The 24098-nt window shown below is 36.4% G+C and overlaps 1 long non-coding RNA gene across 1 annotated transcript in view; it reads left to right on the top strand.

The window, feature by feature from the left end:
• The window catches only part of LOC106726592, a 197843-nt gene that overhangs the window by 131470 nt on the left and 42275 nt on the right, over window positions 1-24098 (top strand). Inside the window, exons 2-3 of the long non-coding RNA XR_001362656.1 lie at window positions 986-1106; window positions 3444-3551. This is a non-coding gene — a long non-coding RNA (uncharacterized LOC106726592). The remainder of the gene's footprint in view (window positions 1-985; window positions 1107-3443; window positions 3552-24098) is intronic.

The following is a 24098-nucleotide window of genomic DNA, read 5'->3' as shown; positions in this document are numbered from 1 at the left end:
TTCTTTTCCATTGATTTATATGCCTGTTCTTGTGCCAGTACCAGGCTGTTTTGATTATGGTGGCTTTGTAGTATAACTTGAAATCTGGTATTGTGATTTCTCCAACTTTGTTTTTCTTTCTCAAAATTGCTACAGCTAATCAGGGTCTTTTTTGACTGCATATGAATTTTTGGAGTATTTGTTCTAGCTCTGTAAAATAAGTCACGGTATTTTAATAGGGATTGCATTGAATCTGTAGATTGACTTGAGTAGTATGGACAGTTTAATGATGTTGATTCTATCAATTCATGAACACGGTTTGTTCTTCCACTTGTTTATATCTTCTTCTATCTCTTTTTTCAATGTCCTCTGGTTTTCCAAGTGTAGGTATTTTGCTTTTTTGGTTAAGTGTATTCCTGAGTATCTTATTTTTTGTTGTTGTTGCAACGATAAATGGGATATTTTTTTTAGGATTTTTTTTTAATTCTTAAATATGTTTTGAAAGGAGCATTTTTTTGCTCTTGATGCCATTTGAAAATTGTTGTTTTCTTTTTCACAGTTTCAATATCTACATAGGATTTTGGATATACAAAGTCAACAGGCGGAAAACCTTATTTTCCCTACTTATAGAAAGAGTTTAGCATTTTTCTCACATAAAGATCATCATTTTCAGCTCACCAGGGATAAAATTATATTGTAAACATTTCTTGCAGAAGTTTTAATAATCCAAATACATTTATTACAACAGTGAAAGAAAAAAACATTTACATTTATATACCCGTAAGATAAATTTTTATTGAGTGATATATCTTTCTTGAAACACCAAGAAAAATATATAGTGTGTTTTTGTTTTGGTTTTTTTTAATGCAATTTAAAGGTTTTTTTTACTAGTCATTTGGTGTCTTGGCTAAGTAAAGAAGATATTTACCCTTAAAACATATTCTATATTTGTATTCAATTCATATAATTTATATATGTACATATATTTCTTTTTGTTTTTTATTAGAATGAAGAGACATGGACATTGACTATGCATGAGAAGAGTAGAAGAAAAGGGTGAAATGGTGTGAGGAAAAACTACTGGGAAAATTTCTTAGATTTTGACTGATCACCAAACATCCTCTGAGGTATGATGACAGGAACGTGTCATTTTTTGTGCTAAATTATTCATTACCAAAATGTTTTATTAAACATAATAAATATTTTATGAGTAAAAATGAACAGAAAATACTTATACATGTAAATGTGCAACCCTTTTTTTTAATGATGTTTACTTTGAATTTATATTAGTTCACACAAACACTCCATCCATGCTTTTGTTCCGGCCCTCCGGTCCAGTTTAAGAACCCATTGTGGCCCTTGAGTCAAAAAGTTTGCCCACCCCTGGTCTAGAAGGATGTCTGGTCTAATTAGCATATTACACTTTTATTATTATAGATTTCTAGTTCCTCCTAGAACTAGGAGGAGGAAGATTGATATTATTCTCCCCTTTTTACAGGTAAGAAAATTAGGCTCAAAGAGGTAAGCAAATGGCTAAGCCAGCTTTCACACTCAGGGCTGCCTAGCTGGAAGCCACCAGCACAGGGTACATTCCTGAGGGTGCAGTCATCAGCCAGACAATGAAGCCTGGATGAGGCATAGTGTCAAAGTGGGTGTTACAGACACAAAGGCATTTTGGCAAGAGAGACCTAAGTTCATAGTTTAACTAAATAGCTCCAAATTCAAGGAAAGGCAGATCCTTTCAAGGAGAGACAAGATATGAACACTTGCCCACCAATGGTAAAACTTGGCAGGAAAAGAAGCTGGGTACCACACAAGCAGGTAATAGCTAAAACATTTTAACAGATTGCTAGAAGTCAAGTATGACCTAGTGCAGTGATGGAGAACCTTTTGAGCTTGGCGTGTCAGCATTTTGAAAAACCCTAACTTAACTCTGGTGCCGTGTCACATATAGAAATTTTTTGATATTTGCAACCATAGTAAAACAAATATTTATATTTTTGATATTTATTTTATATATTTAAATGCCATTTAACAAAGAAAAATCAACCAAAAAGATGAGTTCATGCGTGTCATAGGTTTGCCATCACTGATCTATAACAATGATCCTGGGCCTTTTCCAGGGAGTTGGCTTTTGCACTCCAGCCAGGATCACAAACCCTCATGAGCTCCATTGACCTCGACAATACTCCATCAATTTCAATGCTTTCTCACCCTGATTCAGGGTCAAATTGGATCACTCAGCATCATTCCGCTGTTGTTTCCAGCTGGCCTTATGAAGAGTGTGTAGATTCCTTTCTCCCTGTGAAGTTGTTCTCTGCCAGGGAAAAAAAATACATCTACAGTAAGAGAAACTAAAAACTCCATGCTGATGGGAACGGGGATGAGAGGCAGAAAGAGTCCCGACAGCTTCCTAGTCCCTGAGGAAGACCCACCCTTGCTTTCTTGTGTTTCGCTTTTGGGAGCTAATGAATTGTGTTTGTTTATGGATCAGTTAATACATAATAGGAAATATCTATTAACAAGTATTCAAACTACATAAACCTGTTGGTCTTAGCCTTTTTTTTTCTAGTATATTGAAAGGATATATTGTACTTAATAAGAATCTCTCACATTGGAACGAAAAATAGGGAGGAGCCATTGATGACATCTGTGACCTGGACAACTTGGGAGACATGGTTTCCAAATGCTCCTGAATTTTTTATTGTACCTTCACAGAGGGACTTGTGTTCACTTTGAAATATATTTATTCAAAGTGGATAGATTTGGGGCAGAAAATATTATGTACCCACAACAGTCACAATATAAAAAATAACTTATCTGGAAACAAATAGATTAAAGAAATGAAATAATATTATCCAAAAATAAAACCATTCCACAAACTATGAAATTTTTCTCTCAAATATTATATTCACTTAATATAGGGTGGGGTAAAAGTAGTTTTACAGTTTTTCATATGGAAAATAATACAAGAATAAACTTTGTTTCATGTACTCACAACTGTAAACCTACTTTTGCCCCACCCTGTATTTGTGTAATTTTAACTTGGAGGTTGATCTTTTATATTGTGATCTATTTACCTAGTGGAGAGAGGAATAGAAAAGTTGCATTTGTTAAATATGCTTAAAACCTGGTCCTACCATAAATATGACATTATCTCTGAAATGGAAATGCCACATATACATAATTCTCAATCACTTCTTTTCAAAGATGAAAAACCCAGTAAAATAATAATATGTACATACGTTATGTCAAATCTAATTTATACATTATTCAGACGTCAATTCAAAAATTGTGGGGTATGTAAAGCTGATTCTGACCAAAGAAGCAGATCTAGAGTTGAATCATATCTAAGAAAAATCCTAACTGAAAACGAATTGCGGGGGAGGAGGGATAAGGTAGATAGGTAGTAATCTGCATTTCCTTAAATAAAGTCATCTATTCACTTCTTTTGGCTTCCATAGGACTCTCATTTCACTCATCAAAAATGAAGACAGAAATGCCTGTGGCCCCGCAACAAACATAGAGGAAATTCCTTATTTGTGGATGAAAGTTAAAGAAGCAAACAAATTGTAAGTACTTTATTACTATATTTTTTCAATGTAATATTTTCTGTATGTTAACTTGAAAACAGTGAGTTTATATTTCAATAATAACTCAGAATAGAGTTGAAACACAAAATACCAACAATATAGAAAAAAATGTAAAAGCTAGTAAAAAATCCTAGCCCCATGATTTATATGATGCCAGCATTGCAGGATGGACTACGGATTGGTGCTACAGGACCACACAAACTTGAGGTAAGTCCATTTACTTGTTAAGAACATAAAGCTTTGTAGAAGTGAATTGGTGCTTAGCTCTATATTGTTATATAACAAATCACCCCAAGACTTAATGGCTTTAAACAACCATTTTATTCTGCATATGATTTTGTGAATCAGGAATTTAGAGAGGTCTTATCTGAGAACTTCTCTGATCCACGTGGTACCTGCTAGAGCTGCTGGGTTTGATGTATCTGCTTTCAAACTGTCTTCTTCGTTTTTTCCAGAATCAGATAAAATAGGTGGAAAAGTAAAAGATTGACTTTATGAACATTGATTAAAAGTCCCAAAAATATTTGCACATGTAACTATACATATTTTAAATTATAAATTAATATATATTTATCTCAGGAATATAATAAGGATGATCTCAATAATCTTTACATATTTATTAATATAGTTCAAAATAAAAGAGTAAGGTGGAGAAAATTTATATCGTCATATATAACCATCTTGATAGATGGTGACAGAGAATTTGGTAACATTTCTAAAGACAAAAATGTTTAGCAATTTAAGATTAAAAAGTGATTTCCTTACTTTGTATAGGGTCTCTAGTGAAAGCCACATCAGACAATACAAAACAAAGTTTACATATATAAACTTTAGAATTAGTAACAAGGATGCCTAACATCACCACTGTGATTATCACTACTGGAGGTTTTCACATGTTCCTCCACCTTCATCTCTCTGCTGCAGTCCCGTGAACTACCAGGTTTTTGAACATTCAAGCCTTGCTCTGTCATACCTCATGCATCTATTTGTAATTATCTTTTCTGCTTCTTCTGACTGGTGACTTCTAAATCCCATTTCACCCTCTTAGCACAAATATATCCCTTCTGTAAACTTGTTCTTGACTTTCTGAGTTAGTAAACGTATTCTCTCTGACCCTTGTCTATATTGCTTTTGAAATAGAATTGTAATTATGTTTTAATGTCAGTTTTTTCCCATCAGAATATGTGCTCTTTGAGAGCAAGGAAAAAACATTAATCATTGTACAACTGGAATCTAACAGTGATTGGTGAACTTAAATGGAAGCTTTTAAAACTATAAATAAACCCACAGGGCTTACATTTTGCTTTTAAGAGAGCTTGATGTTTTCCTTGTCAAAATCTTGATATGTTTCTCTCTAAAATTGCATGGCATATTCTTCATATACATCAGTTATGATTCTGATAATTGAGATATAACATAAGGTTATATATTGTCTAGTGTGTGGCGAATTGTTGTCATTCTTCTGGAAGTCAGCATTATTTTTGTTAGATCATCTTTTATTTCATATGCCAGTTAACATATATCAGCCTAGCAAATTGTTTGAATAAACCCAATTGGAAAGGCAATGAAAATTATCTCTAAGAGTACCACATAGAGAAAATACCATGTATAAAGAAAGATATTTGGATCAATGGTTTGCAAAATTAGTTTGACAGAACATCTTAGATAAATTGATAGATAGATAGAACTGTATAATATATATAGAATAAGATGTTTACATGATAAATTATATATTGTATATATAGTAACACATAATATATTTATACTCTATATTTCATAATGCTGTATATTTATCTATTCTATATACAGTATGTATGCTTTACACTACATATATCTTAATATATATGTACATAATGTGTGCATATATGTATAGTACATACACTTATTCTCCTTGAAGCAAAATTAATTTGTTTCAGGTCCTAGTATAATTTCACATTAGGCTCTTTTTTGGTTTCTTCAAACTGTGTTACTGAACCATGACAGTATCATTTAGGTAGGTGGGGATGTCTCAGGGTCAGTAATCCCAAATTTTGAAAATGAGGAAATAAACAGAGAAAACCAAACCTGTCCCAGTAGGCTTCAGCAGTGAGACTGTACAAAAGGGTGAGCTCTTAAAAAGAACTAATGAGGTCGACCTGGACCTAAGCTCCGTTTCCTCCCAAGGGAGGAGGTTTGATCACAGTGCTGCCCCTGAGGCGGACCACTGCCTCCCATCCGACATCCTGGCAGCAGAGCAGCTGCCTTCTCTCCACAGCACCTCTGCAATGGCAGTCCACTCCAAGCAAGCTTACAGCGATTCACTGTCCTTTGAATATGCTGCCAGATTGAAATTCTCAGACAGCCTCATTGCCTTGGACTGTAATGCATGAATAATCTTGAGCTTGGCCGATGTAGGTCAGTGGTTAGAGTGTCGTCCCGAGCATCAAAAGATCTTGGGTTCAAAATCCAGTCAAGGACACATATCTGGGTTGCAGTTTCGTTCCACAGCCAGAGTCAGGGTAGTGTGGGAGGCAACCAATCGATGTGTCTCTCTCACGTCCATGTTTCTCTCTCTCTTCCTCCCTTTCACTCTATCTAAAAGCAATGGAAAAAGATTCTTGGGTGAGGATTAACAACAACAATTATCATCTCAAGGCATCACAGCCAAAGACAACCTTCAGAAACTTACAACTTCACTCAAATTTTCACCAAAGCATACATTCAGTTAAATGGTTTTTCTCATGACATATGCAAAACCCTCCTATTGAAAACTTTTTTCCCCCTTTATTCTTATTTTGTAAATAAAACTATCTTTTTTTGCACCATTCATGTGAAATGTGTGAATAGGGTCAATTACTTTTAGAAAAATAGTTGAAGTAGAAAAAGACATGACTATGTTAGGCTGCTGTAACCCTAACTTTGCCCTATTCATCCTTGAAAATCTGACAGATTTCACCTTTTTTTTCTCTTACTGTGAACACTGTAGACAGAAAAAAAAGAGGAGCCTATTAGAAACCATGGAAGCAAAGGCATTTTAGCAGTTTATGTCCTCTTACAAAGCAGGAGCATAAAGTTTGATATCAGGAAGTACAGAATAGCTCTCCCTTGTAACATGAGCCTGTTTGAATCTTAAATACAATAAACGTGAAAAGAGGGTGAACAAGATTCCAAGAGTGCAGGGACCTAGTTTTCCAGAATATAAACCATTACAACTATACTGCATTTTATATTCCACATGCACACCTGTATCCTACTGCAATATGCCAGGTCATCTTTTCTGGTGTGTGTTTGTTTGTTTGTTTGTTTATTTTAAAGGGAGTTTATAGACCCTTGGGTGCCTCAAGGTCAGACTTCAAGAGAACTCAAGTCTGCTTAGAGTGTAAAACTGGGGAATAAAAAATGCCTCTGTGCTGGAAAAGAGAAAAATCAATAGAATAGAATAAAAAATAAGAAATGGTTGATCCACAGTGGCTAAACTCAAAATTTCCTTTAGGGACTCACTAGAAACTTTTGACAGAACTCTCTCACTCTCAAAAAGACAGTTACTAATATTGAGGAAATGACTTATCAAACTGAATACATGTTATATTTTTTCATTCATTTGCATAAAAAAGTCAAACCCACTTAACACTAAAGGAATGTGGTACTTTGTCTTATGGTGAGGATTCAAGAATTATACCGTGGATTATACCCAGGGGAATTCTGTTCACCCTGGTTTATTGTGAGCTGGAAAGAGCTTTGCCCTCACCCTGACCACAAGAAAAAGACAGCTCATCTGCCACGTCATTATTTTTGTTGAACCCTTTGGAGGGGTGGTGCAGAGCAAACAACTAATCTGCAATTGAAAGAAAGATAAGTAAGTAGCTTCAAAGAGAAGCAGGACTTGAGCACTGGCTAACCTGTGTAGGGCAAATAGGAAGGGCATGGCTGTAGGACATGGGGGAAAACTCAGCTAAAACTTTTGACAAATTACTAAAGACAATGTGATCTAACAGAAGAGTATAAACCCCTCAATGAAAATAATAAAAGGGGAGTTTTCACCCAGTTATAGACTATAGTCCTTACTGGGGATTCAGGATAAAAATCGCAGGCAGACACAGAAGGAAGCTTCCCAGGGTACACAGGCCTGGGAGAGGGGACCAGCCTGTGGGGGACATGCTGAGGCCCCGTATAGACTCTTAAGGCACCTTGTCCTCCCCAAGGCACAGGTGAAGACCTTTAGCAGCCGGGGCAAGAAAAAAGAAGTCTCTTTCCTTGAGATGTTTCCAATAGAGTTTACTTGTGTGTATGATGGGGGTTGGTGTGTCAGAGAGGTTTGCTCAGTGTTCCTTTTCCAGCCTTGGCTTCAGGCCGTCCTGTTGCACCTGCATATAGGAAGGCAATGCTCTCTACACTCGTTCCCCTCACCAGTGGTCTAGCTTTGTACTTAGTGCTTATAAGCCTGCTGGGAGGAGGTCATGAGGGTAGGGAGCACAGCCAGAATCTTAAATGTCTGGGTCTCAGGGGTCAGGCTTTTTCAGCCATTTGCCCTTTCCCTACCGTGGTACCTCTAATGGCCAGACCCCAGGATGAAGGAGAGGAAAGAGTTGGTTCACTAGGAGAAGAGTGTTCTAGACAGAAGGACCAGTCAATCCATTCAGGGACATAAGGTCAGAGCTTGTCTGTCATATTCAAGGTACCTCAAAGATGTAACTGTGCAGCTATGGATGTCACCAGAGGGTCTCTGACATTGACTCTGATTGAAAAGAGAAGTATTGGAGAATTTTAAACAGGGAAGTGACTTGATTGGCCTTTTGTTTGAAAATAATTATTCTGGCTGCCAAGGAAAGGTCAGATCAGGATGATTTGTTAGGCGTTCCTATTATAATTCAGGAAAGGTTGGCCTCTGCTCAGAGCAGGGTGGTGTCAGTGGATGTATTTTGAACATAAAGCCAGCGTGGTAGTCTAATATCAGGTGTGTAGTATGAATGTGAAGTTATGTATTCATAGGATTATAGAACAATACAGCTCTTCAAGCAAAAGCACAAATTAATAAGACAATTATTTTTAAATGAAAGGAAGAATAAAATAGCACCTAAAAAGGGCCAGAAGTTAGTTGGTTGTTGTTGTTTTTTTACTAGTAAATGCATGAAACTTGGTAAGGAAAATAAGGCAAAGTGTTGCCTGTCTTATGAATGTATTCTCTTTATTATAGTTCTGTGAAACATGTCATTGGAATTTTGATAGTGATTGTTTTGAATCTGTAGATTGCTTTGGGTAGTGTGGACATTTTTACTATATTAATTTATACATGGGCATAGAGTATATTTCCATTTATTTGTGTCTTCAGTTTCCTTAATCAGTATCTTATAGTTTTCAGTGTATGTCTTTTACTTCCTTGGTTAAATCTGTTCCTAGGTATCTTAAGCTTGTTTATGCAATTATAAATAGTATTGACTTCTTAATTTCTCTTTCTCATAATTTGTTATTAATGTATAGAAATGCAACAGATTTTTGTATATTGAATTGTATCCTGCAACTATACTGAATTTATTACTCCAGTTTTTTTGTGTATGTGAAGTCTTTAGAGTGTTATACATAATATGTCACCTTCAAATACTGACAGTTTTACTTTTCTTTTTAATTTGAATTCCTTTATGTTTTTCTTTGCCTAAGTGCTCAGGCTAGGAGTTCCAATACTATGTTTAAAAAGTAGAGAGAGTTGGCATCTTTGTCTTACTCCTTATCTTAGCAAAAAAGCTTTAGCTTTTAACTGAATATGTTAGCTGTGAGCTTGTCATAGATGGCTTTATTACATTGAAGTATGTATCCTCTATACCCACTTTGTTAAGAGTTTTTATCATAAGTAGAGCAGTTTCAGTGGCATGGTGAAGACTTAATTCAGACTGGATTGCAGCATCAATGAGACAGGGGAGATTGGAGGAATTTGTTGAAAAGAGATATGGAGGACAGAGGTGGCCATATAGAAGGAGAAATTAATAATACAATAGAGGGACAAATGACTGAGAAAAATATTTGAAAAGGTAAGAGAAATGAGATTCATGTTCAGAATGGAAGGAAAACATTGCTAGAGAAATAAATATAGGATGTCCTCCCAAAATGTATGCACACTTTAACAACTGATAGCCATAGATTCTATTACATTTTTAAAATGGAATGTATTTTAATAAACACTGACTTTATAATGTATGTACAGTTTGGGAGGACACCCTGTATATTCGTTATTGGAATAACAAAGGAGTTCCTCTCTGATGATTGTATTACCTCAATAAATCATAAAATAAATGTCTATTTACTTTTAAAAATATCAATATTGCTAAGAATGCCCATTAATATCTTTTGGGATCTCATGAGGGTTGAAACCTAATCATCTTTTCTCATAACAACCACACACTAGGCAAACTTTGGGGACATTGCATATTGAGGAAGATTTTTCTTTTCTAATTTGTACCTGTGTCCTAAGCAATTTTAAACAGTTCAAATACTTTACTTTGTACATAGTTTAATATATTTGCCTTGAAGAAGAAATAAAACTAAATGGCATATCCTACTCCCTAGGTCTAAAACATTTATTGGAATCCTGTTTCTGGGAGAAGTGTTATTTAGGCTTTTTATTTTGCTTAAAATGTGCTTTGCTAAAATGTCACTGGTCACACACTTACATTTAGGGATAGAAGGTGACTGCAGATACAATTTGATAAGGTCAAACTTTTCTGAGTCACGATATCACCTTCATTTCTCTTGACAGTTTGTTGAAATATCACAATTCTCATTTCTTTCTGAGTGACTTTAAAAGCATAACTAAATGAAACTATTCAGTGGATGAGCAATATATTGTTTTATCAGTTGTTTATTGGTTATCATTAATTGCATTCATTTTTGTATATATTACTTCAGCTAATGAACTCTTCCCAAGAATTCAAAGGAGATGAAATAGGGCACTTCTAATTTGAGGTAGATTGAATGCAGAAGCCAGGAGAGGCCTTGGCAAATGGGTTACTGATTGGGAAATACAGGCTTTTAGGAAATATGCCCAGGAATCTTGAGCTTCCAAAAGACAATCTGAGGCTGGCACAGAGTGTTTAAATGAATATAGGAAGCAAGAGGAGACTACATTTATGAGTTTATAAATAATTAACTTACTTTAGAGGTAAAATTGTATTAAATATTCTATATCAGTATATGGCATATAAGGTATGACCTAAACTCTGCCTCCTTCGACAGAATCTCCTGGTCCCCTCTCTGCTTTTTACTTCGTCTAGACAAGTATGACTTTGCTCTGTTCTCTGATGCTCAAATGCTCTGTCCAGTCTATCCTTTCAGACATACTTCATCTGCATCATTTGCACATTTCTAAAGCCTCAAAGATAAACTATCATTGACCCACATCGAAATATATTACCCCATGCTTCCCTCTGATGGCATTTTATTTTCTCACTATTCTTTCAAAGTATTTTAATAATTTTTAATTAGATATCTGTTTGTTCCAGGATACCTAAGATCTCCCTTAACTAAAGCCTAAGTTGTTTTTGTTGTTTGCCATTGTATACTAAGTCCTTAGCTGATTAAATCAACACTTAAATCAGAATGAGTAAATGAATGGATATATTTAGCATAACATCTTAGATTTTAAAAATGAATAAGAAATAGAGGCACACAACCCCAATATTTCTACCCTACCCCTGATGTAAAGTTGAAGAAATTCTGAGTTAAAAGTGATAATGTGTAAAAAGTGGCCTGACCCTGGTAAGGCCAGATTTGTTTCTCTTACTTATCTCTAGTTATAAAATGAACTAATCAAATCTAACTTGACTTTTTCAGTGATTATTTGCATTCATATTCTTCTAGGGCAGTGGTTCTCAACCTTCCTAATGCCGCGACCTTTTAATACAGTTCCTCATGTTGTGGTGACCCCCAACCATAAAATTATTTTTGTTGCTACTTCATAACTGTAATTTTGCTACTGTTATGAATCATAATGTAAATATCTAATATGCAGGATGTATTTTCATTGTTACAAATTGAACATAATTAAAGCATAGTGATTAATCACAAAAACAATATGTAATTATATATGTGTTTTCCGATGGTCTTAGGCGACCCCTGTGAAAGGGTCGTTTGACCCCCAAAGGGGGCACGACCCACAGGTTGAGAACCGCTGTTCTTGGGTAATTTTTTGACTTATATTTTTAAGTTCATCAACACAAATAGTGGCATTTATTGTTAGATATGCAAAAATATATGCCCAGAAATATACAATTATAACTTCTGAACAAATACTTGGGTATTCTGACTCCCTATCAATAGCCCAATAGCCTAAGTCAAATGTGAAGAAAAGTACACTCTACAGGTGACTTGATCTTGACTTTCTCCAAAGGACCAATTCCTTTGAATTTGCTTCATGGTTAAAAAACAGAAACCAGGCCAGAATAAGAGATTGACAATGCAAAATATCTCTGAGTTAAAGAAGGGAACTTTCAAAACTTGTCAAATGATTTCTCTGAAAAGCATTTTCTCTCTGAAATCCTGCGGCAGCTATTATGTATTTGATTTATAGAATGAAAACTGTCTGCTGTCAGGCTTCATAATTATTTGTATCATAGACCATTAAACATAGTGAGAGCAGAATATTTAAATGTATACTTTTGCTGTTTCTTAAGTAAATGTTATTTATCTTTGTCAGGTCATGGGCATAAACAGAAAATGTGGGCATAAGGGAAAGTTTACTGTGGAATGCTTGCAATTAGTGCACACGTTGTCCCCCATCAACTCCACCCTCAGCTCTCTGTTATGCATAGAGCGGTGTGCTGTGTAAGCATCAGTAGACACTATGGAAAGTGGTCCAGTAGAGGGAAATGGTCTCATTATTGTATATATTCATAGTAGAATTAGAAGTGTGCCATGTAACAATGAGTGTTTTTTTGTGTCTGGGGAACTATCCCAATTTAATTAAAAAGGGGAGCTACCAGATCTAGGGAAGAAGGATGTCCATAAAATACTTCTGCCAGCTACAGACTAATGTTCTTTTGTTGTGTGTGCTAACTCATGCCAAAGGAAAAAGGCAGTAAAAAAAAATTTGATAGTGCCATCTAGTATAGGAAAGTGTTTTTTCTCCTCAATCTTCATACAGAACATATTTAAAAACACACACACAAAACAAAACAGTAAGTTACATAGAGACTCTTGAATGACAAGAGAATGAGATAAGATCACTAAAATCTGTGATTATTTAAGCAAATGATTAAAAATATTAGAAGTAAGCCAAGAATTCACTAGTAGTAACATACAACCAGTTTTTATGAGTATACAACCTTCAAAAGTAAATATGTAATGGAGGTTGTGCCAGATGATTCTGTCATGCATTGGTAAATAAATACTGGGGTTAGGGAAAGAAGAAAGTGAAAGGCTTGCTAAGTGCCTCAGTTGTTAGAGAAGCAGACTACATATTGAGCCAATGAGTGACTTAAACATATATGATTAGCCACAGTGCTATGTGCTCGTAGAAGATCATGTTATGCTCAGCTCCTGAAGTATGGTTTGGATAGGGGTGACATAAAGGTTTTAGATGGGAAAGTGACAGGGAGAATTTCTCCAGAGTATATCAGAGCAAAGAGGAGAACAAGACAGAGTCACCCACATGAAGGGTATCCTATATAATAAAAGCCTAATATGCTAAGTGTCTGGTCGTCCAGTCGTCCGTTTAACCAATCAAAGCATAACATGCTAGTGATATGCTAAAGCTGCTCAACCGCTTGCTATGGTATGCACTGACCAGCAGGGGGCAGAAAGTCAACCAATCACTATGACGTGCACTGACCACCAGGGGGCAGATGCTCCTACCCGTAGGTTAGCTTGCTGCTGGGGTCTGGCCAATCAGGACTGAGCGAGATGGGCCAGACATGCACTGGAGCCCTCTTGGGGTTCCTTCCCAGCTAGCCAATCTCCCGCATGCCTCCCTGGCCCTGAGGGTGCACCGGTGGGGTCCCTCGGCCTGGCTGGCACCCTCTTGCAATCCGGGATCCCTCAGGGGATGTCGGAGAGCTGATTTTGGCTCAATCCCATAAGCCAGGCCAAGGGACCTCACTGGTACATGAATTTGTGCACCGGGCCTCTAGTAAATAAGAAAGTGATATGTAAGGCAAATTTTAAAAGACACTAAATGGAAAATGTGTGTATATGTGTGTTTGTTAGCACGTGTTGTTGGGAAACACAATTAGAAAACAAAATCTCTAACCAAGAAAACTCCACAAAGAGAGTAGAGACAGAAAGCATTTGTATTTTTCAGTAAGCATTATACCTGGATGCAATGCATACCACAGGCATTCTGCTAAGTGATTGCAAAGACAGAAAATAGTCTCACCTCCTCTTAGTCCTCAAGTGAGAGGACTTCGCAGTACCATTTATCACAACTACATCACCTGATTTTACTTGGTAATCAGGTGACCTTCTGTATTAGCTTCCTGGCTTTATTCAGAGGACAAACTTTTCATATCTTTATGATAGAAGGTAATGTTGGAAGTTGGAGCAAGAACATTTATGAATAATGCCAAGATGGTTCATGTATCTCTAGGTCTATCACTGTCCATAGTTATTTTCTCATATTGAGTTGAATTCCAGGAAGTTGAATAATTTCTTCCAATTTTATGACCATTTTAAGGTTTCTTAGACATAATGGCAAAATATCCTTCAGAAAATTTGAATTTAACATTTAAATAAATTAATTAAAAAGAATAAAAAGGGTCTGTATCCATATCTTGAATTTATATAATGGTCTGAAATACATAAGTTACATTTTTATATATAACCTGCTTTTTTCACTGTTGAGATTAGCCTCCTTTTAGAATTTGGCCAGTGGTATTCCATCTCATTGCTCTTCATCAGGCATTTTGGTAGAAATGGAAGTTGTCAAACATATCATTGAGGAGAGGCTCATTGCTGGTGAAAGCTGTTATTCATTTAAGTTTTGGTTGATGTTAGCAATTCTCTTTAAATGGGTTTTAAGATGTGAGTCTCAAGGAACGAGGTGCTGTTAGAGAACCTGTTTTTCAAGTGGCCTTAGTCATTGGTGTGATGGCAATATAATGCTACTACAGTGTAGTGAATGGTTTTCTTCTTTTTTTCTTCTTAAATTGTAGACTACTTTCCATCCTAAAATTTCATTTGCATTGGTATGGAAGGCACAGGAAGTTGCCTTGGTCCTTGCCACTTACAAGTATTATAATGTTTTCTCTCAGTTTCCTCTTTCTTATGTAACACATGATCACATACTATGAAAATTAGCTAATATACTTTGGGATTACAGAAAAGGGGTGAGGTAAGAAAGGACACAAATAGACAGGAGAGAGACAGAGACTAAGAGAGGGATACAAAGAGAGACTGACAGAGAAGAAAATAAGGGATATTGAGGCATAGGCAAAAACTCTTTATTTCCTCACTAGAGGCCCAATGCACGAAAATTCATGCACTCGGGGGCAAGGGGGTCCCTCAGCCTGGCCTGTGCCCTCTTACAGTCCAAGAGCCCTCAGGGGATGTCCTACTGGGGAGAGGGCCTAAGCCGCAGTCTGGCCTCCCTCTGTGGGAGGTGACTGGGCAATCAGGGGAAGGTGCCAGCTGGTGCAGCCCCGCCCCCCATCGCCCTTCTGCTGCCACTGATTGCTGCCGCCTCCCCCCGCCCCCATTGGCGTCCCCTCCCTCTGCCTGCTGGCATGCGCTTTGGTTGGCCTGGCGTCACCTCGCCAGTACCGCCCCCCGTCGACTGGTCGTTCTGCCGTTCAGTCAATATGCATATTATACTTTTATTATATAGGATGGGGGGGTCCCTCAGCCTGGCCTGTGCCCTCTTACAGTCCAAGAGCCCTCAGGGGATGTCCTACTGGGGAGAGGGCCTAAGCCGCAGCCTGGCCTCCCTCTGTGTGAGGTGACTGGGCGATCAGGGAAAGGTGCCGGCTGGTGCAGCCCTGCCCCCCATCGCCCTTCTGCCACCACTGATTGCTGCTGCCCCCCACGTTGGTGTCCCCTCCCTCTGCCTACTGGCATGCGCTTTGGTTGGCCTGGTGTCACCTCGCCTGTCCCGCCCCCCGCCGACTGGTCGTTCTGCCGTTCAGTCAATATGCATATTATACTTTTATTATATAGGATGGTTGCTGTCAAAATACCTGGGGGCCTCCACTGGTTAGTGACATCTCATTGGGGAGGCACAGAAAGAGGAGGATGCACCGCAGAACAAAAGGGGTAGGCTGTGTTTATTCTCAGGAAATGTAAGGAAAACCATAGATATAATCCCATACATTCCTATAACCTACTCATGTTCCTTTTTATATTTGGAATTATATAATTAAATTCACTGTTATAAAAATATACTATGGCACAGATGGAAATTACAAAGTTAGGAAACAATTTTAGGTGGCAAAGTGGATCCTGGGTTACTCACCAGTAGTTCAGTTTCTAACAACTGCTTGCTCCATGTGTTGCCCTTTCCTCAGGCCACCCCGAGAAGATCTCAGTTGTTTGTGATAATATACAAGGGGTCAGTGTGTGTTGTTCTACATGCATAGATGTTAAAATTTTCATTAATACATCCTTACTACTACCTAGAGACAAGTTCCTATCATTTCAGACAATAGATGTTTAAAATGATGTTTGGAAAACTGCTTAATTTATATGTATGTATGTTTTCCATACTTACCATACACATTGCCTCAAATATTTGTCACTTAATCCTAGATTGAATTCTTTCCTTTTCATTTTTTTTAAGTGTACTGAACCTATAGCTCCTAGTTTTAAGGTTTCTTCTTCTTTTTTTCTCCCTGGTCTTTTCACCTAGACTTAAGTCAATTTGGTTCATGCCTACTTGAGTAATAAAAGAGCTTTACTGGAAAGTGACATTTGTTTTTTTTAGGATATCAGCTTTTGAATTGATTTCCTATGACCACCGGAAAGTTATTTTTTAAAATCGACAGTGGCCTCTGGGACCTTAAATGATTTAACTATTTGGGGAAAATTAGCTAGACAATGTAGACAAATAAGCAATTTGTCTTTTTATTGAATGAAATATTGTGAATGAGTTCATCAGTTGGTCGATTGGCGAATTTGATTTAGTAAGACCAATCAAGCAAGGCTTTATAATCAGGGAATAGTGGAAAAATTAAAATTCAGGTACAAGAACCTGTACCTAAAAGCTAACTTGAGCTGGTTAACAAAATCAAAATCATGAATATATGACTCACATAATGGGGAAATCCAGAGGTTAACCTGGCTCAGTGTGACAAGTTGCCCGGCCAGTGTTGCTCAGTGGTTGAGCATTAGCCCATGAACCACGAGGTCACAGTTCGTTTGCTGGTCAGGACACATGCTCGGTTGTATGCTTGATCCCAGGTGGGAGGCGGCAAATCAATGTTTCTCATCGATGTTTCTATCTCTCTATCCTTCTCCCTTCCCCTCTCTGATATCAATAAAAAATATTTTTTTTAAAAAAGTGTGACAAGTCACCAAATAATGTAGTCATAGTCTTATTACCAAAAAGTCCACTCTCCTTCCTCTGTATAGAGAGAGCTTCTTATATATGGCTAGAGAAAATGGTTACCAACCAGCTTAAATATACATGGTCCTTATAGCTCATGGACTGAGGGTGGGCTTTTAAATTTTTTTTCTGGATCTCATTACCCTTCTCAACTCTACCTTTAGTATGGGTTAGGACAGGGGTGGGCAAACTTTTTGACTCGAGGGCCACAATGGGTTCTTAAACTGGACTGGAGGGCCGGAACAAAAGCATGGATGGAGTGTTTGTGTGAACTAATATAAATTCAAAGTAAACATCATTACATAAAAGGGTACGGTCTTTTTTTTTTTTAGTTTTTTTCATTTCAAAAGGGCCAGATCTGGCCCGCGGGCCGTAGTTTGCCCACGGCTGGGTTAGGAGCTGGGCTAGACATCATGACAGACATGCTATCTGGAGGAGATGGGGCTAGGAAGGGTTGATTTACAGAGTTAAAAAGTCTTTATTTTATTAGATTATGGGAAAAGCATTGCTGGAAAAGCCAAACAGTAGAAGCCTATCTTAGCAACTCTGACCTTTGGTGCTATTTTATAAAAGCCTGAATGTGTGTGATATCTTCATTGAATAGCACATTTTCTTAAAACCAAAAGAATTTACAGGAATATTTTTTTGCTTAAAATTGGAATGACTAAAAAGTTGCCATTGTGCTAATGAAGCTGAAAGGAAAGCAATTAAAAATCCAAATGTCTGAAAAATGACATCCATTAAACCTGCATTATACTGCTATTAACTAAGGGACTCATGTCATAAAGTAGATGTTTGAGATGATCACTTTGGAAAAGATAAAATTGCCTTATTTACATCTATTTTTGTCAGATTTATAACTATGTTCCTTTAATTTTATAAGACATATTAGTCACAAGTTGTACTTAATTTTATTGTAGAGTACAAAACAGTTTGTATGAAGAAATGTAAATGTAAACACTCACAAATCAGTAGCTTTACATGGATAGCAATATGTACAGTTATATCTAGTTTTTGTGCATTTCTTTCATGCTTAATTTAATATGGTCATTGCTTCAACTTTCCTTAGCTTAGTTGAGCATGAACTAAAGGAGAACATGGGTATTTTAAAAGACTATATTAAATATCAATAGATATATCCCAAAACAAATAAGATTACTCAACTTTTATTACCAAATATCAGCACTGTATGAAAACATCATGTTCTCTTCAATGAGAATACTACCTATGATGATACATGGTGGCAGATTTCAAACTCCAGAGGTAGAGGCATAAAAAGTATAGGTAATTCTTCAGCATATTAAAAGATATAAAGCAGTTGGTTATAAAACCAGTTGTAAGGACATCATGATATATACCACTGGGATATATTTCTGTTGCATTTACTTTACTTAAAGAAAGAGCATGTTCATAGGTCAACTATCCAATTTAGATTTCCACTTCCTGGATCATCTTACCTTGGTAATCCCACACTACTGGCCCTTAGAACTACAGTACAATTGCTACTGTCTGCTTAGAGGCAGTCAATTGTAGAAATTAAGGGCATTAATTTTGGAGCTGCACAGTTTGGAGTATTTTATTTGTGTTTGATATTAAGTTAATACTTTGTTTCTGGTACTTTCTTCATGTGCATATGAATATAATGCTAATACAATTACAAGCTCATAGAGATATCACACTCAGTAATTAGTAGCTTCATATTAATAACAATAACAGTATTTCCTTCTGCAGATCAGGACTGCCCCAGCAGAGATAGTAATCTTAGGATCTTCAGCCCCATCACTTAATATTTTCATAATTAAGATGCTTTGTTAAGCAAAACTAGTATCTAACATGCCAAGGAACTGTTTAAAAGTATGCCCTATCCTGCCCTGGCTGGGGTGGCTCAGTTGATTGGAGTATTCTCCCTTGCACTGAAAGGATGTGGATTAGATTCTAGGTCAGGGCATATACTCAGGTTGCAGACCCCAGTTGGAGTATGTATAGATTGATGTTTCTCTCTCACATCAATGTTTCTCTCTCCCTCTCTCCCTTTCTCTCTTTCTAAATTCAATAAAAACATATCCTTGGGTGAGGATTAAAAAAGAAGAAGTATGCCCTATCCCAATTTCTTTTGATATAGTACCAACCATGTGTAAAACATTATAAATAAATATTTCTTCCTTCTGTTTCCTCAATTTTATGTCATGATTTATTTTATAGAACTAAATTTTTGCATTATTCATTATGTGCTGTTCTTCAAAGGAATCTAGTGTGATTTCTTTCAATAACTTCAACCCTATACCTAACACCATATCCGTGGAGTATCAACAATAAATAGAATTATAATGGAGCTATATTAGTGCATTACTATATTAGTGCATTACCACAGGTTTTGCCTGACCAGTTTTCTCTTCTACCCCCTCTATGGTTAGGCAAATTTAACCATAAGTTAACTCTTATTACCTAATTAGCCTTACTGAGGCCTAATCTCTGTAACCACATCAGATTCTATGGGGTAGATCTTCTGGCTTGTTCTAGAATAAAGACATTTGCCTGGCTCAAATTATCCCCACACCTCTTCTAAATTCATACCATGCAACAGGGATAGAAAATACAGTTGACCTACTTCTACTGAATGACTAGATAAAGAATGTATATACCTCAACTTAGGTATATTACCTAAGGAGAAAAACAAGTACCTGAGACCAGCAGAATGAGAACCAACACCCACTGAGGTGCTGAGTGTCTAATAGTAGATGCACAGAAGAACAGGGAGCAGCAAGGCCTTAGTAGCAGAAGAATCTAAATAACTTCAGCAAGGGTTTACTCCCAGAAGAAAGAGCCATCATCGGAATGGATTGCACTGTGTCTCTGAGACAAACAGTTCAGTCGTCACAGTGAACTAATTGAAAGGAAAATGTGTGGAGCAGCACATATTTCTCTTGGGGGAAGAAAACAACCAAGGCTCAGGGACCCTTTAAAATAGAGAAATCGAACAACAACCACCAAAAGATTCAAGATTCAGCATATTATTGAAACTTTCAGTTGCTAAAGAAATAGAAAAAGTTCTTTAAGGAGCCCTGGCTGGTTTGGCTCAGTGGATAGAGCATTGGCCTGTAGACTGAAGGGTCCCAGGTTCAAATCCGGCTAAGGGCACATGCCTAGGTTGCAGGCTCGATCCCCAGTAGGGGACGTGCAGGAGGCAGCCGATCAATGATTCTCTCTCATCATTGATGTTTCTATCTCTCTAACCCTCTCCTTTCCTCTCTGAAATCAATAAAAGTATATTTAAAAAAATAAAAATGTTCTTTAAGGGAACATGGAAAGACATATAAAACTGACTCCAAACCCCGTCTTTCTAAAAGGCATTTCAGAAAAACATATTCAAATATCAAAGAGAAAAATGAAATTATAACACAATCTAGTAAGATTTAAGAGAGGACAATTTCACAGAAGTCAAATAGCTTTTTTACTAAGCTTTTACCTAGGGTTTATTGCTGAATTTTAAACAGTACAAAGCAATGGACAACCAAGAAATATGCTTCTAAGAAACTAAAAAGGTAATTAGAATTATGCTTCCAGGAATTTTGGAATAACAAGTCCAGAATTGCCATTTTACCATAAATAACTTGAAAACTTCACAAAATATATAAAATAACTCTTTTCAGTTACTGGCATGAGATTGCATAGGACAGTTATCCTTGAGAAAGGGGGGAAATTAGGTCAGTTCTATAATTGGTCGGGATTTTTTCCTTTGGGGAATTTCTGGACCACAAAACAGGAGAGGGAACACAAACAGAACCCAATAGATTTGAGTCTGTAGCCTAAGGGGACTGGAATGTGTGGATCAGGTTGAAAAAGAAGAGAAGTGTGCAGAGAAAGTTCCAAAAATCTGCATGGAAACTCTCTTAGGTTCTGTCTGAATAACAATATATATACTTCTTATGGAGAACCCCAAGAGCCCCAGTAAAGAATAACTCAGAGAAAGAAACATTTCTGAAGAACTCTAAGCCAATTAATTAGCAGAGTTCTCAGAAATATGGCAGCTGTTTGAGTGCCCAATAGTCAGAGTAAAGAGAGACTTCATCAAACACCCAGAGTATGCAGTGGAGACTCCAGAAGGGTTGCCCCTTAGTAATGGATTTAAACTCATAAATAAATAAGGTCACTCTGGACTCTCCTTTTAAAAAGCCTGAAAACAAATCTCAAAAGTATCGAGCTAAATTGTAAGTAACTGCCTGCTAAAACAGAGATCACAGACACTCTTTGACGTAAGACAATAAAATCCAGGCCTTGAAAGGTAACATTACTGGGTCCAGCATCCAACAGAAAATTACTAGACACACCAAGAAAGAGGTAAATTTAACCCATAGGAGAAAATCAACAGAGACAGCAGCAGCAATCACAGAGATGTTGGATTTGCAGACATGAACTTTAGATTAGTTATTATACATAACCTTTATGTGCTCAGATACTAAAAGCAATGAAAAGTAAATGATATAAAGAAAACAATCAAATGGAAACATGAAATATGTAATAATAAAAGTAAAATTTTTACTAGATGACAGTAACAGCAAGTAGGAGTAGTAGAAGATAACATGCAATCACTAGTCAGTAGAACGTTAGCGTGGTTATGTTAATATCAACCGGAGGGCATCTGGGTGGCTGGCGATAACATAAGTGGACACTTTATAATAATTTATTGATCTATATGCTTGTTTAATAGTGAGTTTAGAGGCAATGATACCCATTGACAATATACACTGGTCCCTAAATATGAATAAATCCCACTCTTTCCTAAGAGGAACCAGGGCATTTTGGAGAACTGGCAGACTCCATTTCTTGACAGAGAATATGTGAGAAAGGCTTAAAACTGCTTATTGTGAGAGAAGCAAAAAACAAGCAAACAAAAATGTGATAAAAAGACATTTGAGCCATCTTGAACACCTCTTACTGTCCAATTTTAGAACTACTTGAACATCAAATAAAGAAGTACTTCAGTGGCTTGAAGCACACTAAATTTATGAAAACCATGATAATATTCAAAAAATAAAGTGTAAAACAAACAATGGCAACAAATACTTATATGCTACCATTACAAATAACCCACTCTCTCTGAAAGTTGCTAAGAAGAAGGAATTACACACTAATCCTGACTCTCTTGTAGGAAATATTTTCATGGTTAAAAATCATTCAGTAAATTAGAAAAATCTCTTTTTTTACTGAGGCATGGCAGTGAATAAATATAGATAGAATGATAAAAATATTTCTAATTTTCCAATATTTTTTACCTCTAAAATATTGATCTGGGAAGAATCTTAAATGCATGCTAAAATTGGTAGGTAAGATGTTGATGGCAAACACAGATTATCCACCTATCATATCTCAGATTAGTTGCTGCAGAAAGAGTAAACATGTTTGCATTGAAAGCTATAACTGTCACTATTTTAATTCAGAGATGAATGTCAGCATCACTAATAGTGGGACAACAGAACATGACAGGCCTTCTGATGTAATGAAATCCAAGGGATACAGCAGCATCTCTTAAGTAATCTTGCCAATTTATTTTAACCTAAATCTATGTAAGCCTTTCAATATAATACCCATTTTGCTGGTCATAGCAGGTGATTGAAATGTCAAATGCCACCAGGAGAAAACAATCAGATCAACGCGGAAGGTAGGAAATATCTGCAAAACAAATGGCCTGACTCTTCAACAAGCATTGCCATATCACAGGGAAGACTCTTCTAGATTAAAAAATACTTAAGAGCCATGGCAACCAAAAGTTTGCCTTGGAATGGACCATTATCTATTCAACCAGCTATAAATGATACTGAGGGAAACTGTGAAATGAGAATATGGATTAGATATTAGATATAGTTAGAGAATTATTGCTCTTTTTGATAGGCCTGACAATCATAACATAGTTAGGCAAAGGAGTTCTTATTTTTTAGAGATTCATACAGACATATGTGTTGTTGAAATGTAATGGTGCTTACAATTTACTTCAAACAACTTTTAAAAAATACTTGAAGCAAATATTTTTGTTAAATCAAGATAATGCACATATAACTTTTCATTATACTATCCTCCATATAGTTTGTTTTAATTATTCCCATAACTAAAAGGAAAAGCAACTGGCAAAAAAATCTTTGGGTTCTTATTGCACCTTTCTTCCCCCTTTTACATCAATTTTATAAAGACAATTATTAGAACTCAGAAATGTAGGTGCTTCCCTAAAAATAAGCATTTAGATTTTAATTTACTTTTACAGTTGTTTGAAGACAGGGATATATCCCTAATAACCAAAAAATAAAAAGGTGTTATCAGCCCTAACCGGTTTGGCTCGGTGGATAGAGCATCGGCCTGCGGACTCAAGGGTCCCAGGTTCGATTCCAGTCGAGGGCATGTACCTTGGTTGCGGGCACATCCCCAGTAGGAGGTGTGCAGGAGGCAGCTGATCGATGTTTCTCTCTCATCCATGTTTCTAACTCTCTATCTCTCTCCCTTCCTCTCTGTAAAAAATCAATAAAATATATTTTTAAAAAAGGTGTTATCATAGATGTCATGATATTTAACTTTCTTTCAATTTTTAAAAAAGTTGGGATCAGCAGCTAACTTAGAATATGAATATTTGAATAGCTGATCATTGTTATATTTTTTATTTGTCATCAAATCTATAAAATCATTCTCATTCTTTTAAATTGAAAAATATGGTTGTTCAATATCTTAAACATATTTTTCTTAAATATATTCAAATTGTTTCATAAACTCATTTTACATTTGACAACCCTATCATTTTTCCAATAATTATTAAATTTCTTCTTTTCCTAATCCTTTTCTCCTTCCTCTTTCAACCCTTCATTCTTCTATTCCAGTGGTTGGCAAACTCATTAGTCAACAGAGCCAAATATCAACAGTACAATGATTGAAATTATTTTTGAGAGCCAAATTTTTTAAACTTAAACTATATAGGTAGGTACACTGTTATTAACTTAATTAGGGTACTCCTAAGCTGGCCTTTGCTAAAAACGTCCTCAATCTGA

Source organism: Myotis brandtii, unplaced genomic scaffold (genome assembly GCF_000412655.1).
Source record: "Myotis brandtii unplaced genomic scaffold, ASM41265v1 scaffold1076, whole genome shotgun sequence".
NCBI lineage: Eukaryota > Metazoa > Chordata > Mammalia > Chiroptera > Vespertilionidae > Myotis > Myotis brandtii.
This window is presented reverse-complemented; position numbering and strand designations above follow the sequence as displayed.